We start from the raw sequence: 15,778 nt of genomic DNA on the forward strand, positions 1-15,778 counted from the left end.
ATGGCTGCAGTCACCATCTGCAGTGACTTGGAGACCCAGAAAGTAAAGTCTCTTACTGTTTCCACTGTTTCCCCATCTTTTCACCATGAAGTGATGGGACCAGATGCCATGATCTTAGTTCTCCGAATGTTGAGTTTTAAGCCAACATTTTCACTCTCCTCTTTCACTCTCATTAAGAGGCTCTTTAGTTCTTCTTCACTTTCTGCCATAAGGGTGCTCTCATCTGCATATCTGAAGTTATTGTTATTTCTTCTGTGAATCCTGAGTCCAGCTTGTGCTTCATCCAGCCCAGCATTTCTCATGATGTACTCTGCATATACGTTAAATAAGCAGTGTGACAATATACAGGTTTGATGCACTGCTTTCCCAATTTTGAACCAGTCCATTGTTCCATGTCTGGTTCTAACTGTTGTTCCTTGACCTGCATACACATTTCTCAGGAAGGAGGTAAGGTGGTCTGGTATTCCCATCTCTTTAAGAATTTCGCACAGTTTGTTCTGATTTACACAGTCAAAAGCTTTAGCATAGCCAATGAAGCAGAACTAGATATTTTTGGCATTCTCTTGGCTTTTACATGGTCCAACAGATGTTGGTAATTTGATCTCTGGTTCCTCTGCCTTTTCATTTTTTGAAAAAATCAATTACTTTATTTTAATTGGACCATAACTTTACAACATTGTGCTGAATTTTGCCATACACTGAATTGGCATGAATCAGCCAGGATGCACATGTGCCCACCTATCCTGAACTCCCCATCCACTTCCCTCCCCACCCCATTCCTGTTGGTTGTCCCAGAGCAACGGCCTTGAGTGCCCTGCTTCATGCATTGAACTTGCACTGGTCATCTATTTTACATATGGTAATATACATGTTTCAATGCTTCTCTGAAATCCTCCCACCCTTGCCTTCTCCCACATAGTCCAAAAGTCTATTCTTTACATCTATGTTTCTTTTGCTGCCTTGCATATAGGATCATCGTAATTGTCTTTCTAAATGCCATATATATGCATTAATATACTGTATTGGTATTTTTCTGACTTGCTTCACTCTGCGTAATAGACTCCAGTTTCATCCACCTCATTAGAACTGACTCAAATGTGTTCTTTTTTAAAGCTGAGTACTATTCCATTGCATATATGTAACAGAACTTCCTTATCCACTTGTCTGCTAATGGACATCTAGGTTGCTTCATACCTACCTATTGTAAACAGTGCTGCCATGAACATTGGGATACATGTGTCTCTTTCAATTCTAGTTTCCTTGGTGTGCATGCCCAACAGTGGGATTACTTGGCCATAGGGCAGTTCCATCTCCAGTTTTTGAAGGCATCTCCACACTATTCTTCATAGTCACGGTACCAGTTTGCATTCCCATCAACAGTGTAAGAGGGTTCCCTTTTCTCCACACCCTCTCTGGCATTTACTGTTTATAGACTTTTTGATGATGGCCATTCTGACTCACATGAGATGATACCTCATTGTGGTTTTGATTTGCATTTCTCTAGTAATCAGTGATGTTGAGTATCTTTTCATGTGTTTGTTAGCCATCTGCATGTCTTCTTTGGGGAAATGTCTGTTTAGTCTTTTTCACACTTTTTGACCGTTTTTTTGTTTTCTGGTATTGAGCTGCATGTGCTGTTTGTATATTTTGGAGATTAATTCTTTGTCAGTTGTTTCATTTGCTATTATTTTCTCCTATTCTGAAGGCTGCCTTTTCACCGTGCTTATAGTTTCTTTCATTGTGCAAAAGCTTTTAAGTTTAATTAAGTCCCTTTTGTTTATTTTTGTTTTTATTTCTATATATCTGGGAGGTGGGTCATAGAGGATCTTGCTGTGATTTATATCAGAGAGTGTTCTGCCTATATTTTCTTCTAAGAGTCTTATAGTTTCTGGTCTTACATTTAGATCTTTAATCCATTTTGTGTTTATTTTTGTGTATGGTGGCAGAAAATGTTCTACTTTCATTCTTTTACACATGGCTGACCAGTATTCCCAGCGCCAGTTGTTAAAGAGATTGTCTTTTTTCCATTGTAAACTTTTGCCTCCTCCGCCAAAGATAAGGTGTCTATACGTGCGTGGATTATCTCTGGCCTTTCTATTTTGTTCCATTGAACTTGATTTCTGTCTTTGTGCCAGCACCATACTGTCCTGATGACTGTATCCTTGTACTTGCCAACCTTACATGTTAATTTTCTATGTGTCTTTGACATAAAACACTATGAACTCTTTAGTGCAAGGATTGTGTCTTATTTCAACCTTTACTGCCAATATCTACCACAGAGCTTGGAACATAATAAAGATCAAAGAAATATTTTAAATAAGTAAATAAACATTGGTGGAAGTCAGAACTGGATTTTAATTATCCATTCAATGAATAATTATTGATTATTATAACAAACAATTACTGTAATAAGTACTGTACATAATGTTCAGGATGCAGAGATGGAAAAAAAAAATCATACCCCTGATCTTGAGAATGTTATCTAGTGGGGAACAGACTTGCCTGCAGAAGATCAGAATATAGGGGCATGGAAGCATGGAAAGAACAATGCACAGAGTTGAGTGCAGCTTTGCTCACATGTGATTTGAAGAAAAAGTAACTGAAGGACTAGTGGACAAACTGTCTTTCTCATGGATGAGGTTATATTCAGAAAATGAGAATGTAGTTTGCTGTACATTCCAAAAAGGAGACTATCGGTGCCAAAGGCATGTGATTTCTAAGGCAAATAGTCTTTCTACTATGTTCAGTTCAGTTCGATCACTCAGTTGTGTCCGACTCTTTGCGACCCCATGAACCGCAGCACACCAGGCCTCCCTGTCCATCACCAACTCCCGGAGCTTACCCAAACTCACGTCCATTGAGTCGCTGATGCAATTCAGCCATCTCATCCTCTGTCGTCCCCTTCTCCTCCTGCCCCCAATCCCTCGCAGCATCAGGGTCTTTTCCACTACCTTCAGTTCAGTTCAGATCAGTTCAGTCGCTCAGTCGTGTCTGACTCTTTGCGACCCCATGAATCACAGCACGCCAGGCCTCCCTGTCCATCACCAACTCTCGGAGTTCACTGAGACTCACGTCCATCGAGTCAGTAATGCCATCCAGCCATCTCATCCTCTGTCATCCCCTTCTCCTCCTGCCCCCAATCCCTCCCAGCATCAGAGTCTTTTCCAATGAGTCAACTCTTCGCATGAGGTGGCCAAAGTACTGGAGTTTCAGCTTTAGCATCATTTCTTCCAAAGAAATCCCAGAGCTGATCTCCTTCAGAATGGACTGGTTGGATCTCCTTGCAGTCCCTTGGAAGACTCTCAAGAGTCTTTTCCAACACCGCAGTTCAAAAGCATCAATTCTTCGGTGCTCAGCTTTCTTCACAGTCCAACTCTCACATCCATATATGACCCCTGGGAAAACCATAGCCTTGACTAGACGGACCTTTGTTGGCAAAGTAATGTCTCTGCTTTTCAATACCTCAGCCTTCCTCAAAAATACACCGGCCTTGAGCAACTGGAATTACAAGGGACAGAGCCTTGACTATGTCTGAGGCTTATGTATTTAATTATCCCCGGAAAAATTTCCCCATATATATGATTGCTGAATAATTTTTGTAAATTCCTTGTATCTTGCTAATGGATAAAAAAACACAGTCTGAAGAAGTTTTAAAGGCACTGACACAGCAGGATTTCTTTGGTTCATGTCTTGTGTATGCAAGACATAAGCGAGAAGACTCTCTAAAATGTTAATGCTAGACGGGCCACACAGGATAAGAGCAATAGATGTTCAAAATCATAATTGGGTAACAGTGTATATCAATTCCAAAACAAAAATGGAAAGGAGTGACCCACCTTCTTTTCGAACATTAAAATGAAGCCCTCAAATCCCTTGAACCTTGCCATTCTGTCCTCAGAATTTTCTACTCACCTTAACCCTTTGCTGTTCTCCTTTCTTAAGTTTCACCCCATGTCACTGTATTTGTGTCTCAGCCCTGAGGAGGGGCCAGAGAACCATGTAGCATTTCTAAATACTCAGTTAACATCTCCACCTGGAATTCTCATGTGCTTTAACACAGTGTACCCAAAATGAAACCCATTTCCTTCCTTCATAACCTGTACTCTTCTGAGAGACCAAAATTCTATGTCAACATAATCTATTCTGTCTCTCCGGGTCCAAAATGTGGAGTCACCGAAATACTTCCATAGTTCCCAGTCCTCACCAAATAGTATCTGTATATAGCATTTCATACTGATGTCAAATAGTACCGATAGTATCAAAGCTATTATAAAGGAGTGTATGTCATTATCATTTTTTCCTATCTGGAGATAGGAGATATGTCCAGGAGTGGGATTGTTGGATCATATGGTATCTCATTTTTAGTTTTTTGAGGAAAATTTCTAACCCCACTAAGAGAGTTAATTCAACCCCTCTTTGTTTATCCAACACTCTTGGTTATGAAATATTTTAGTTATCAACTGCAGTTTTCAAGTAGCTATTACTTGTAACATTTCAAGTAACATCTAAAAATCAGGTAAAATACTATTTGATAAACAAAGTCATTCACAGCCCAAAGGACAGTGATAAAGATTATTTAAGTGCCCTTGGGAATGAAGAAGCAGAAGCCCCTGTCTGACAGGTTGATCTCAGCAATGAATCACTGTATCCTGAGGAGAGGAAAAGAGGTATGAGCTAGGCCAAAGGTGAGTACACCTGGAAGTTTTGTCCAACCATAACTATATTCCTGAGGACAATCAGTGAGTCTGGAAGTCCTGATATGCTGCTGCTGGATGGACAGAGACTCATGAGAGCAATCTGGAGAGGGGAGGGAATTAAAGACCGTCTCTGTTCTTTTAAAGTGACTTAGAGAAGAACAAATACTGTATGTTTTTATTTGTACTTGGAATGTAACCAATAAAACAAACAGAATAGAAACAGACTCAGACATATAGAGAACAGACTTATAGTTATCAGAGAGGAGTAGGGTGTGGATGGAGGGGCAAAGTATGTGAAGGGGATTAAGAGGTACAAACTACTAAATAAGTTACAATTTTATAGCTAGTAGTTTATTGTATGCAGGTCAGGAAGCAACAGTTAGAACTGGACATGGAACAACAGACTGGTTCCAAATAGGAAAAGGAGTTCGTCAAGGCTGTATATTGTCAACCTGTTTATTTAACTTATATGCAGAGTACATCATGAGAAACGCTGGACTGGAAGAAACACAAGCTGGAATCAAGATTGCCGGGAAAAGTATCAATAACCTCAGCTATGCAGATGCCACCACCCTTATGGCAGAAAGTGAAGAGGAACTCAAAAGCCTCTTGATGAAAGCGAAAGTGGAGAGTGAAAAAGTTGGCTTAAAGCTCAACATTCAGAAAACGAAGATCATGGCATCCGGTCCCATCACTTCATGGGAAATAGATGGGGAAACAGTGGAAACAGTGTCAGACTTTATTTTTCGGGGCTCCAAAATCACAACAGATGGTGACTTCAGCCATGAAATTAAAAGACGCTTACTCCTTGGAAGGAAAGTTTTGACCAACCTAGAGAGCATATTGAAAAGCAGAGACATTACTTTGCCAACAAAGGTTCGTCTAGTCAAGGCTATGGTTTTCCCTGTGGTCATGTATGGATGTGAGAGTTGGACTGTGAAGAAGGCTGAGCACCGAAGAATTGATGCTTTTGAACTGTGGTGTTGGAGAAGACTCTTGAAAGTCCTTGGACTGGAAGGAGATCCAACCAGTCCATTCTGAAGGGATTTCTTTGGAGGGAATGATGCTGAAGCCGAAGCTCCAGTACTTTGGCCACCTCATTCGAAGAGCTGACTCATTGGAAAAGACTCTGATGCTGGGAGGGATTGGGGGCAAGAGGAGAAGGGAACGACAGAGGATGAGATGGCTGGATGGCATCACTGACTAGATGGATGTGAGTCTGGGTGAACTCCGGGAGTTGGTGATGGACAGGGAGGCCTGGCGTGCTGCGATTCATGGGGTCACAAAGAGTCGGACATGACTGAGTGACTGATTTGATCTGATCTCTGATACCTCTTAATAATGTTTTATTTGTTAGATTCCACTCACAAGTGATGACATACAGTATTTGTTCTTTACATTTGTACATGGACAACACAGAGAATATAGGGTTTCCCTTGTAGCTCAGCTGGTAAAGAATCTGTCTACAATGCAGGAGATCCTGGTTCAATTCCTGGGTTAGGAAGATCTAGAGAAGGGATAGGCTGCCCACGCAAGTATTCTTGGGCTTCCCCGGTGGATCAGCTGGTAAAGAATCCACCTGCAATGCAGGAGGCCTGGGTTTGATCCCTGGGTTGGGAAGATCCCCTGGAGAAGGGAAAGGCTACCTATTGCAGTAATCTGGCCTGGAAAATTCCATGGACTGTATAGTCCATTATATTACAAAGAATCAGACATGACTGAGTGACTCTCACTATATTTCCAATAAATACTAGCCACAGGAAATATAATCACTATTTTATAATAATTTAGTATAGAGTGTAGCTTATAAAATTTCTATTACTAGTGTAATCTGTAAAATTTCCAATTCAGGTGTTGTATGGCTGAAGTTAGACAAGACTGTGGTCCATATGATCAGTTTGTTTAGTTTTCTGTGATTGTGGTTTTCATTCTGTCTGCCCTCTGATGGATAAGGGTAAGAGGCTTATGGAAGCCCCCTGGTGGGAGAGACTGACTGAAGGGGAAACTGGGCCTTGTTCTGATGGGTGGGACCATGCTCAATAAATCTTTAATCTAGTTTTCTGTTGATGGGCAGGGCTGTGTTCCCTCCTTGTTGTTGGACCTGAGGCCAAACTATGGTGGAGGTAACGAAGATAAGGCAATGGCACCCCACTCCAGTACTCTTGCCTGGAAAATCCCATGGATGGAGGAGCCTGGAAGGCTGCAGTCCATGGGGTCGCTGAGGGTCGGACACGACTGAGCGACTTCACTTTCACTTTTCACTTTCATGCATTGGAGAAGAAAATGGCAACCCACTCCAGTGTTCTTGCCTGGAGAATCCCAGGGACGGGGGAGCCTAGTGGGCTGCCATCTATGGCGTCACACAAGTCGGACACGACTGAAGTGACTTAGCAGCAGCAGCAGCAATGAAGATAATGGCGACCTCCTTCAAAAGGTCCCATGCACACACTGCCACACTCAGTGCCTCCAACCCTGCAGCAGGTCACTGCTGACCCATGCCTCTGCTGGAGACTTCTGGAAAATCACAGGCAAGTCTGGGTCAGTCTCTTGTGGGGTCACTGCTCCTTTCTCCTGGGTTCTGGTGTGCACAAGGTTTTGTTTGTGCCCTCCAAGAGTTTGTTTCACCAGTCCAGTGTAAGTTCTGGTGGCTCTGAGGTGGGGTTAAGGTGACCTCCTCCAAGAGGGCTTATGCCATACCAAGGTCTGCTGCACCCAGAGCCCTTCCTCTGCAGCAGGCCACTGCTGATCTGTACTTCCACAGGAGACACTCAAACACAGTTCTGACTCAGTCTCTGTGGTGTCATTGGGTCTTGCTGTGCACAAAGTTTGTTTGAGCCCTCCGAGTGTCTCTGGCGGGTATGGGGTTTGATTCTGAATGCGATTTCACCCCTCCTACCATCTTGCTGGGGCTTCTCCTTTGCCCTTGGATGTGGGGTATCTTTTTTTGGTTGGATTCAACATTTTCCTATCAAAGGTTGTTCAACAGCAAGTTGTAATTTTGGAGTTCTTTCAGGAGAAGAGGAGCACACGTCCTTCTAGTCCACCATCTTGAAACTTGTCTGGCTCAGTGAAACTATGAGGCATGCCGTGTAGGGCCACCCAAGACAGACAGGTCATGGTGGAGAGTTCTGACAAAACGTGGTCCACTGGAGAAGCAAATGGCAAGCCACTTAAGTATTCTTTCCTTGAGAACTCCATGAACAGTATGAAAAGGCAAAAAGATAGGACACTGAAAGATGAACTCCCCAGGTCGGTAGATGCCCAATATGCTACTAGAGATCAGTGGAGAAATAACTCCAGAAAGGATGAAGAGGTGGAGTCAAAGCAAAAACAACACCCAGTTGTGAATGTGAATCCTGATGGAAGTAAAATCAGATGCTGTAAAGAACAATATTGCATAGGAACCTGGAATGTTAGGTCCATGAATCAAGGTATATTGGAAATGGTCAAACAGGAGGTGGCACGAGTTAACATCAACATTTTAGGAATCAGTGAACGTAAATGGACTGGAATGGGTGAATTTAATTCAGATGACTATTATATCTACTACTGTGGGTAAGAATCCCTTAGAAGAAGTGGAGTAGCCATCGTAGTCAACAAAAGAATCAAAAATGCAGTACTTGGCTGCAATCTCAAAACTGACAGAATGATCTCTGTTTGTTTCCAAGGCAAACCATTCAATATCACAGTAATCCAAGTCTATGCCCCAACCACCAATGCTGAAGAAGCTAAAGTTGAGTGGTTCTACGCAGACCTAGAAGACCTTCAAGAACTAACACCCAAAAAAAGAAATCCTTTTCATTATATAGGACTGGAATGCAAAAGTAGGAAGTCAAGAGATACCTGGAGTAAGTGACAAATTTAGCCTTGGAGTACAAAATAAAGCAGGGAAAAAGCTAACAAGAGTTTTGCCAAGAGAACACACTGGTCATTACAAACACCTTCTTTCAACAACACAAGAGAAGGCTCTACACATTGACATCACCAGATGGTCAATAATGAAATCAGATTGATTATATTCTTTGCAGCCAAAGATGGAGAAGCTCTATACAGTCAGAAAAAAATAAGACCAGGAGCTGACCATGGCTCAGATCATGAACTCCTTATTGCCAAATTCAGACTTAAATGGAAGAAAATAGGGAAAACCACTGGACTATTCAGGTATGACCTAAATCAAATGCCTAATGATTCTACAGTGGAAGGGACAAATAGATTCAAGGGTTTAGATTTGATAGACACAGTGCCTGAAGAACTATGGACAGAGGTTCATGACATTGTACAAGAGGCAGTGATCAAGACCATCCCCAAGAGAAAGAAATGCAAAAAAGGTGCAATGGTTGTCTGAAGAGACCTTACAAATAGTGAGAAAAGAAGAGAAAGGCAAAGCAGAGAAGGAAAGATACACCCATTTGAATGTAGAGTTCCGAAGAATAGCAAGGAGAGATAAGAAACACTTCCTCAGTGATCAGTGCAAAGAAATAGAGGAAAACAATAGAATGGGAGACTAGAGATCTCTTCAGGAAAATTAGATATACCAAGGGAACATTTCATGCAAAGACGGACCCAATAAAGGACAGAAATGGTATGGACCTAACAGAAGCTGAAGATACCAAGAAGAGGTGACAGGAATGCACAGAAGAACTATATTTAAAGAAAAAAAAGATCTTCATGAACCATATAACCACGATGTTGTGATCACTCACCTAGAGCCAGACAGCCTGGAATGCGAAATCAAATGAGCCCTAGGAAACATCACTACAAACAAAGCTAGTGGAGGTGATGGAATTCCAGGTGAGCTATTTCAAACCCTAAAAGACGATGTTGTGATAGTGCTGTACTCAATATGCCAGCAGATTTGGAAAACTCAGCAGTGGCCACAGGACTGGAAAAGGTCAGTTTTCATTCCAATCCCAAAGAAGGGCAATGCCAAAGAATGTTCAAACTACCGCACAGTTGTACTCATATCACATGCTAGCAAAGTAATGCTCAGAATTCTCCAAGCCAGGCTTCAACAATACATGAACTGTGAACTTGCAGATGTTCAAGCTGGATTTAGCAAAAGCAGAGAACCAGAGATCAAATTGCCAACATCTGTTGGATCATCAAAAAAGCAAGAAAGTTCCAGAAAAATAATCTACTCCTGCTTTATTGACTATGCCAAAGCCTTTGACTGTGTGGATCACAACAAAATGTGGGAAATTTTTCAAGATATAGGAATACCAGACCACCTTACCTGCCTCCCTATATATCTGCATGCAAGTCAAGAAGCAACAGTTAGAAGTGGCCATGGAACAACAGACTGGTTCCAAATAGGAAAAAGAGTATGTCAAGGCTGTATATTTTCACCCTGCTTATTTAACTTGTATGCAGGGTACATCATGCGAAATGCCAGGCTGGATGAAGCACAAGCTGGAATCAAGATTGTCGGGAGAAATATCAATAACCTCAGATATGCAGATGACACCACCCTTATGGCAGAAAGCAAAGAGGAACTAAAGAGCCTCTTGATGAGAGTGAAAGAGGAGAGTGAAACAGTCGGCTTAAAACTCAACATTTAGAAGACTATGATCATGGCATCCAGTCCAATCACTTCATGGCATATAGATGATGAAACAATGGAAACAGTGAGAGACTTTATTTTGGGGGGCTCCAAATTCACTACAGATAGTAACTTCAGCCATGAAATGAAAAGACACCTGTTCCCTGGAAGGAAAGTTATGATCAACCTGGCTGCTGCTGCTGCTAAGTCACTTCAGTCGTGTCGACTCAGTGCGACCCCATAGACAGCAACCCACCAGGCTGCCCTGTCCCTTGGATTCTCCAGGCAAGAACACTGGAGTGGGTTGCCATTTCCTTCTCCAATGCATGAAATCGAAAAGTGAAAGTGAAGTCACTCAGCCGTGTCCGACTCTTAGCGACCCCATGGACTGCAGCCTACCAGGTTCCTCCGTCCATGGGATTTTCCAGGCAAAAATAATGAAGTGGGGTGCCATTGCCTTCTCCGATGATCAACCTAGACAGCATATTAAAAAGTAGAGACATTACTTTGCTGACAAAGGTCTGTCTACTCAAGGCTATGGCTTTTCCAGTAATAATGTATGTATGTATGTGAGAGTTAGAATGTAAAGAAAGCTGAGCACCGAAGATTTGATGCTTTTGAACTGTGGTGTTGGAGAAGACTCTTGAAAGTCCCTTGGACTGCAAGGAGATTCAACCAGTCCATCCTAAAGGAAATCAGTCCTGAATATTCATTGGAAGGACTGATGCTGAAGCTGAAACTCCAATACTTTGGCCATCTGATGCAAAGAGCTGACTCATTGGAAAAGACCCTGATTCTGGGAAAGATTGAATGTGAGAGGAGAAGGGGTCAGCAGAGAATGAGATGGTTGGATAGTATCACTGACTTGATAGAAATGAGTTTGAGTAAGCTCCAGGAGTTGATGATGGACAGGGAAGCCTGGTGTGCTGCTGTCCATGGGGTTGCAAAAGTCTCAGACGATTGAGCAACTCAACTGAACTGATGCCTGAAGTTAATAAAGCATGGTTAAGTCAACTATACTTCCACTAATAAACAATATATTTAAGAAATAATAACAAAAATACAGATAATTTAAGGACAAACTGCATTTAATGGATCTATTATCTCCCCTCAAGCTAGAGGATAAGATTACTCTTTCTATATAAACTTTTCATTGCTCCCTGATGCAAATAGCTTGGAAAACTCTTTCCATTTCCATAAATCAAGTTAACCCAGGATAAAAGCCACTTGTGTCCTCTGAGAATAGAGGAACTTGAAGAGGATGATGAAGAAAATGGTTCTGCCTAGCAAGACAGGTTTTCATCCCACACATCCTTGATGGATTCCCATTGAGACCAAAAAGTGAATCCATCTTAGCTGGACCCAATCGAGCTTCCAGGTAAGATTTAGAGGGAAAAGATGCCTAGATAGGGAGATGGATAAATGGATGGATAGAGATATAGGTAGATCCTAAATGTTGATAGTTATTGAATTATTAGTCTAAATAGTAAGTTCTAAATGGGAGGAATTTCAAAGATCATTAGTCCAAATACAGAAGGATCCTATTACAGGCATGAAACTGAACCCTAGAGCACATAATTGATTTCTCAACTATCCCATACCTAGATTTAGAAAAAGACAGAATTCTCCAGACTCCAGAGCTTGGTTCCTTTTTCTGTGTTTGCTGACTTCTATTTTCCTAATTCACAATGTAAGTCCCTGGCTTCTCAGAGCATCAAAGAGAGACTCAGACTTCATATCTTAACAGCAAACTGCAAGTGGAAGTGGCTGGGACACATCCTAAGTGTTATCTTCTCTCCCAGGTCTCCTTTGGTTTAGGGATAATATATAAAATGTCTTAAGAATACAGCATGAATCACGATGGGCAAGTGCCAGAAACAAAAAGCCATTTAACCATTTCCAAAAAATTTCTTTAAAAGATCATATGTACTTTCAGTTAAAAGAAAACAGATGTGATAGTAGAGAATTACATAGAAAGTTGAGACTCTGAACTTCAGCATAGTATGGATGGAAAACTGTGAATAAATTATCAAAATCTCTGATACATCTTTCAGATCCAATGTCTTCAACCCCATTTGGAGTCATCGTCTCTCTGATGACTGTTCTCCCTGCAGTTACTCTGCCCTGCCTCAGCACTCGCCATCGCCTCTCACTGGTACAGTGTACCCCAGATACTCAAGGCTCACTCTTCTCTTCACTCAAGTCTTTGCCCTAAAAGCCACTTTGGAAGAGCTTTTCTACACAGTTGTCTCTAACATACCCCCTGCATCACTATCATTTGCCTTGTATGTGCACGTGTGTGTGTGTGTGTGTTTGTGCAAAATCCCTTCAAGAGTTTAGATGGAAAAAGGACTTCAGTCACCATCCTCATGTTCCTAGCACATAAGAGACTGCCTGGTATGTGTTAATAATTGGGAAACATTTGTGATTACATTAATTTCTATGAGTACACTGAGTTGAATAGAGTCTGCCTACTGGTTTTACAAATAAGGGAACTGAGACTGAGAGAATTCAATTCTTTTCACGGTCTTCAAGGTAGACAAAGAAACAAGTCTGAAACCAATGAAGGAATTCTTTGATGGATCCATTCCAAAAGACATATTTCAGGCAAAGCTGAACTCAATGATGGAAAAGTCTAATTCTGATAATCCAATGGGAATGAAAAGGAACACTCAGAAGAGTACTTGTAGTTGACAGAAGAGATGAAAAACACTATATGCAAAAGAAAAAAAAAAGAAAGAAAGAAATACATAATGGGCAATGAATAGGCTTTATTGGAGAAGCAAAAGAATAGACACACTAATTGCTCACGGGTTAGATATCACAACACAGATTACAGATGGGCACATGGCAAAGAGAGATCAAGCAATGATTCTGCTGCTCTTCTTCCAACAACGTGGTGTCAGCTTCAGGAAGCAAGCCTTTCCTCTGTCAGCTGTTGGTTGAGGAGGGAGATTAAGGAAGATGGAATCCGTCACCATGGTCGAAGGGAGGACAATGGAAGAGCCTGGATCTTGTTTCTTGGTCCAGATGAAATCTGATGCTGTTACTTCCACTTGGGTGGACACTTCTGCTCCCATGGTGGGCATGGTGGCCCAGGAGGGCATTTCTTCTGGCTCGGTGGAGATGGGCATGGATGAGGTGGGCAAGGCTCATGGCACTTGGGTGGGCACACTATTGGAGGTGGATGGCAGGGCTCCTTGTGCTGATGGTGATGGTGATGGTGATGGTGATGCTGATGCTGATGTGGATGCGGGTGCGGATGCTGGTCAGACATCCTTCCTGAGTCTCAAGGAATCTGAAATACAAACAATATTCTTTATAACGGAGAGTCCGATTGGTAGAACATTTAGCTGTGCCACGAACCCTCCTGTCACTAAGGACTCTTCTTGATTCTTAATACAGTCTTTATGGTTTTTGTAGCTTCTTCACCATTCTTTTTTAGTATGTCTTGCCCTCAGATCATCAGTCTTTTCCGGTTAGTCTCTCCTTCTACCACATTCTAAAACAAAATTACCTACACAGGTGTTATATGAATATAAAAAAACTCAGAAGAAGAATCTGGATAATAAACTTGTAGCAATCCCCCAACAAATCTCTACTTATTTCTCCCATGAGGTCTTGGTTGCTGGCCAAGCTGACCTGACTGTGGGCTTCTGAGGAGAAATGCAAAGGCCCAAACTAGGCACTCAATGGGACTGAATGCTGAGAAGGGGGCATCTGGAACTAATGTGTGCTGTGCTGTAGCACAGTAGCTCATCCCCCTTACGCTCTCTCAGGTTAAGACTGTGCCTCTGACTCCATTTTCTCCTCACATTTAAGATCGCGTACATGACCAAATACCAAAACTTTACCCCTGAACCCTCATTATCTTCTTTTTCCCATTAAGAGCACTAATTGCTTCAATTAAAGCCACTTCTACCCCCGGATTAAACCCAACACCCAAGTTCCGTAAAGATCTCTAAGAGTTGTGCTCACCAGAGGCTCCAAAGATCCCTACGACGGTCACGACAATGACAGCACTGTGAAGGAGGCTCCTTTTATAAGGACCCGGCAGCCCCACCCAGGGGGAGCATCCCAGGACTGGCACGGTGCACTTGTTTCCCACCCCAAATACCACACGCTTGCAATCTCAAAAATAAATTGCCACACTCATGCTGATATCACAAATCTCCCTTGTCCATGGACTTCTTTATCCTTCACTAAGGAAGTGCAGAGTGATTCACTGGAGACCTGGTCATGTACTCCCTGTGCCTTTGTTATGCACTGATTAGGAAATATGAGGAATTCTTTGACAATAGTTTTGCTCCTCCATTGTCAGACTTGGTGATTCTTTCACTCCCCAGCCCCCAAGAAACTGCTATGTAAAACTTCCTCCCTATTCCATTTCACCTGCCAGCACCCAGCTTTGTTTCCCTTGATGGTCCAGACTAGGATTTACTAACCTCACATATCTTAACCCCTATGCACAGTTTTTTTAAACTCACCTTCCTTACACCATGCCCCACTGGTCTCTAGCCTTTTCTTGACAATTAAATGACTTGGGGCCACAAAGTTGAATCTTGTTTTTCTAACTTTCTAGGTTCTGGTGTTGGCGGTCTCATGCCAGGTGTGTTTTCACACGGCTCCATTCATGGACCCGACAGGTAAACTTGATCCTTCAGTTTTCCAGGCCATAAGGTCACAAGTTGAGATGCTTTCCTGAGACTCTACTTTTGCAGATGTATACACTGATCTGGTCTCTGCAGCCACATGACCATGAGCAACTTGTAGTCTACTAGAAACCCAAATTCCTCTCTTCTCATTATTTTCAAAATTGACTCAATGTCTAGGCTGTATCCATGAAAAAGCTTTTCCACTAATACTCCCCAAATATCCTTTGCCACTTTACCCTACAACAGTTATTTCAATTGACTCTATCCTGCCTTTTTTTTTTTTTTTTTTTGGAATGACATTTAGTGTGTTTTCAGACATTCTTAGTATATTCAAGGAATGAAGCTCCAGGAGTCATTGACCCTGCCATTCAATCCATGGATATTTTTCTCTAAACAAATAAACTAAGGGTGACACAGAACCCATCAGGAATTTATTAGTATAATTTGTTGAAACGCAGCAACGCTTCAGCTAATACTATGCACTAAGCCTTCCATGGGGGACCTTGAGTGCCCTGGGTATGCAGACATCTATAGGCACCAGTACTCTGTGACTTTAAATGTTTCCCAACTGCTCTGAAGATCAGCTTCCTAACACTGCTATAAATTAGAGACAAGAGCTATATTTGCCTCAAAATTTTGCTCTGGAAACAATAAAATGTCTAATATAAGGCATGTGACATAGTCTGTTACCAAGTCCAAGCTTGTTCCGCTTGCTGCAGTGAATCTGAGATGAGGTGTCTAGACTAGGAAAAGGAAAAAATGAAACGAAAAATTTCATTTCTCACCCAGGAATCAAACCCGAGTCTCCTGCATTGAAGGCAGATTCTTTTTTTTTTTTTTTTTTAAGATAGCATATTTATTTATTTATTTTTGTGGCTAAATTCTTT

This window comes from Bubalus kerabau, chromosome 6 (genome assembly GCF_029407905.1).
Source record: "Bubalus kerabau isolate K-KA32 ecotype Philippines breed swamp buffalo chromosome 6, PCC_UOA_SB_1v2, whole genome shotgun sequence".
Classification (NCBI taxonomy): domain Eukaryota; kingdom Metazoa; phylum Chordata; class Mammalia; order Artiodactyla; family Bovidae; genus Bubalus; species Bubalus kerabau.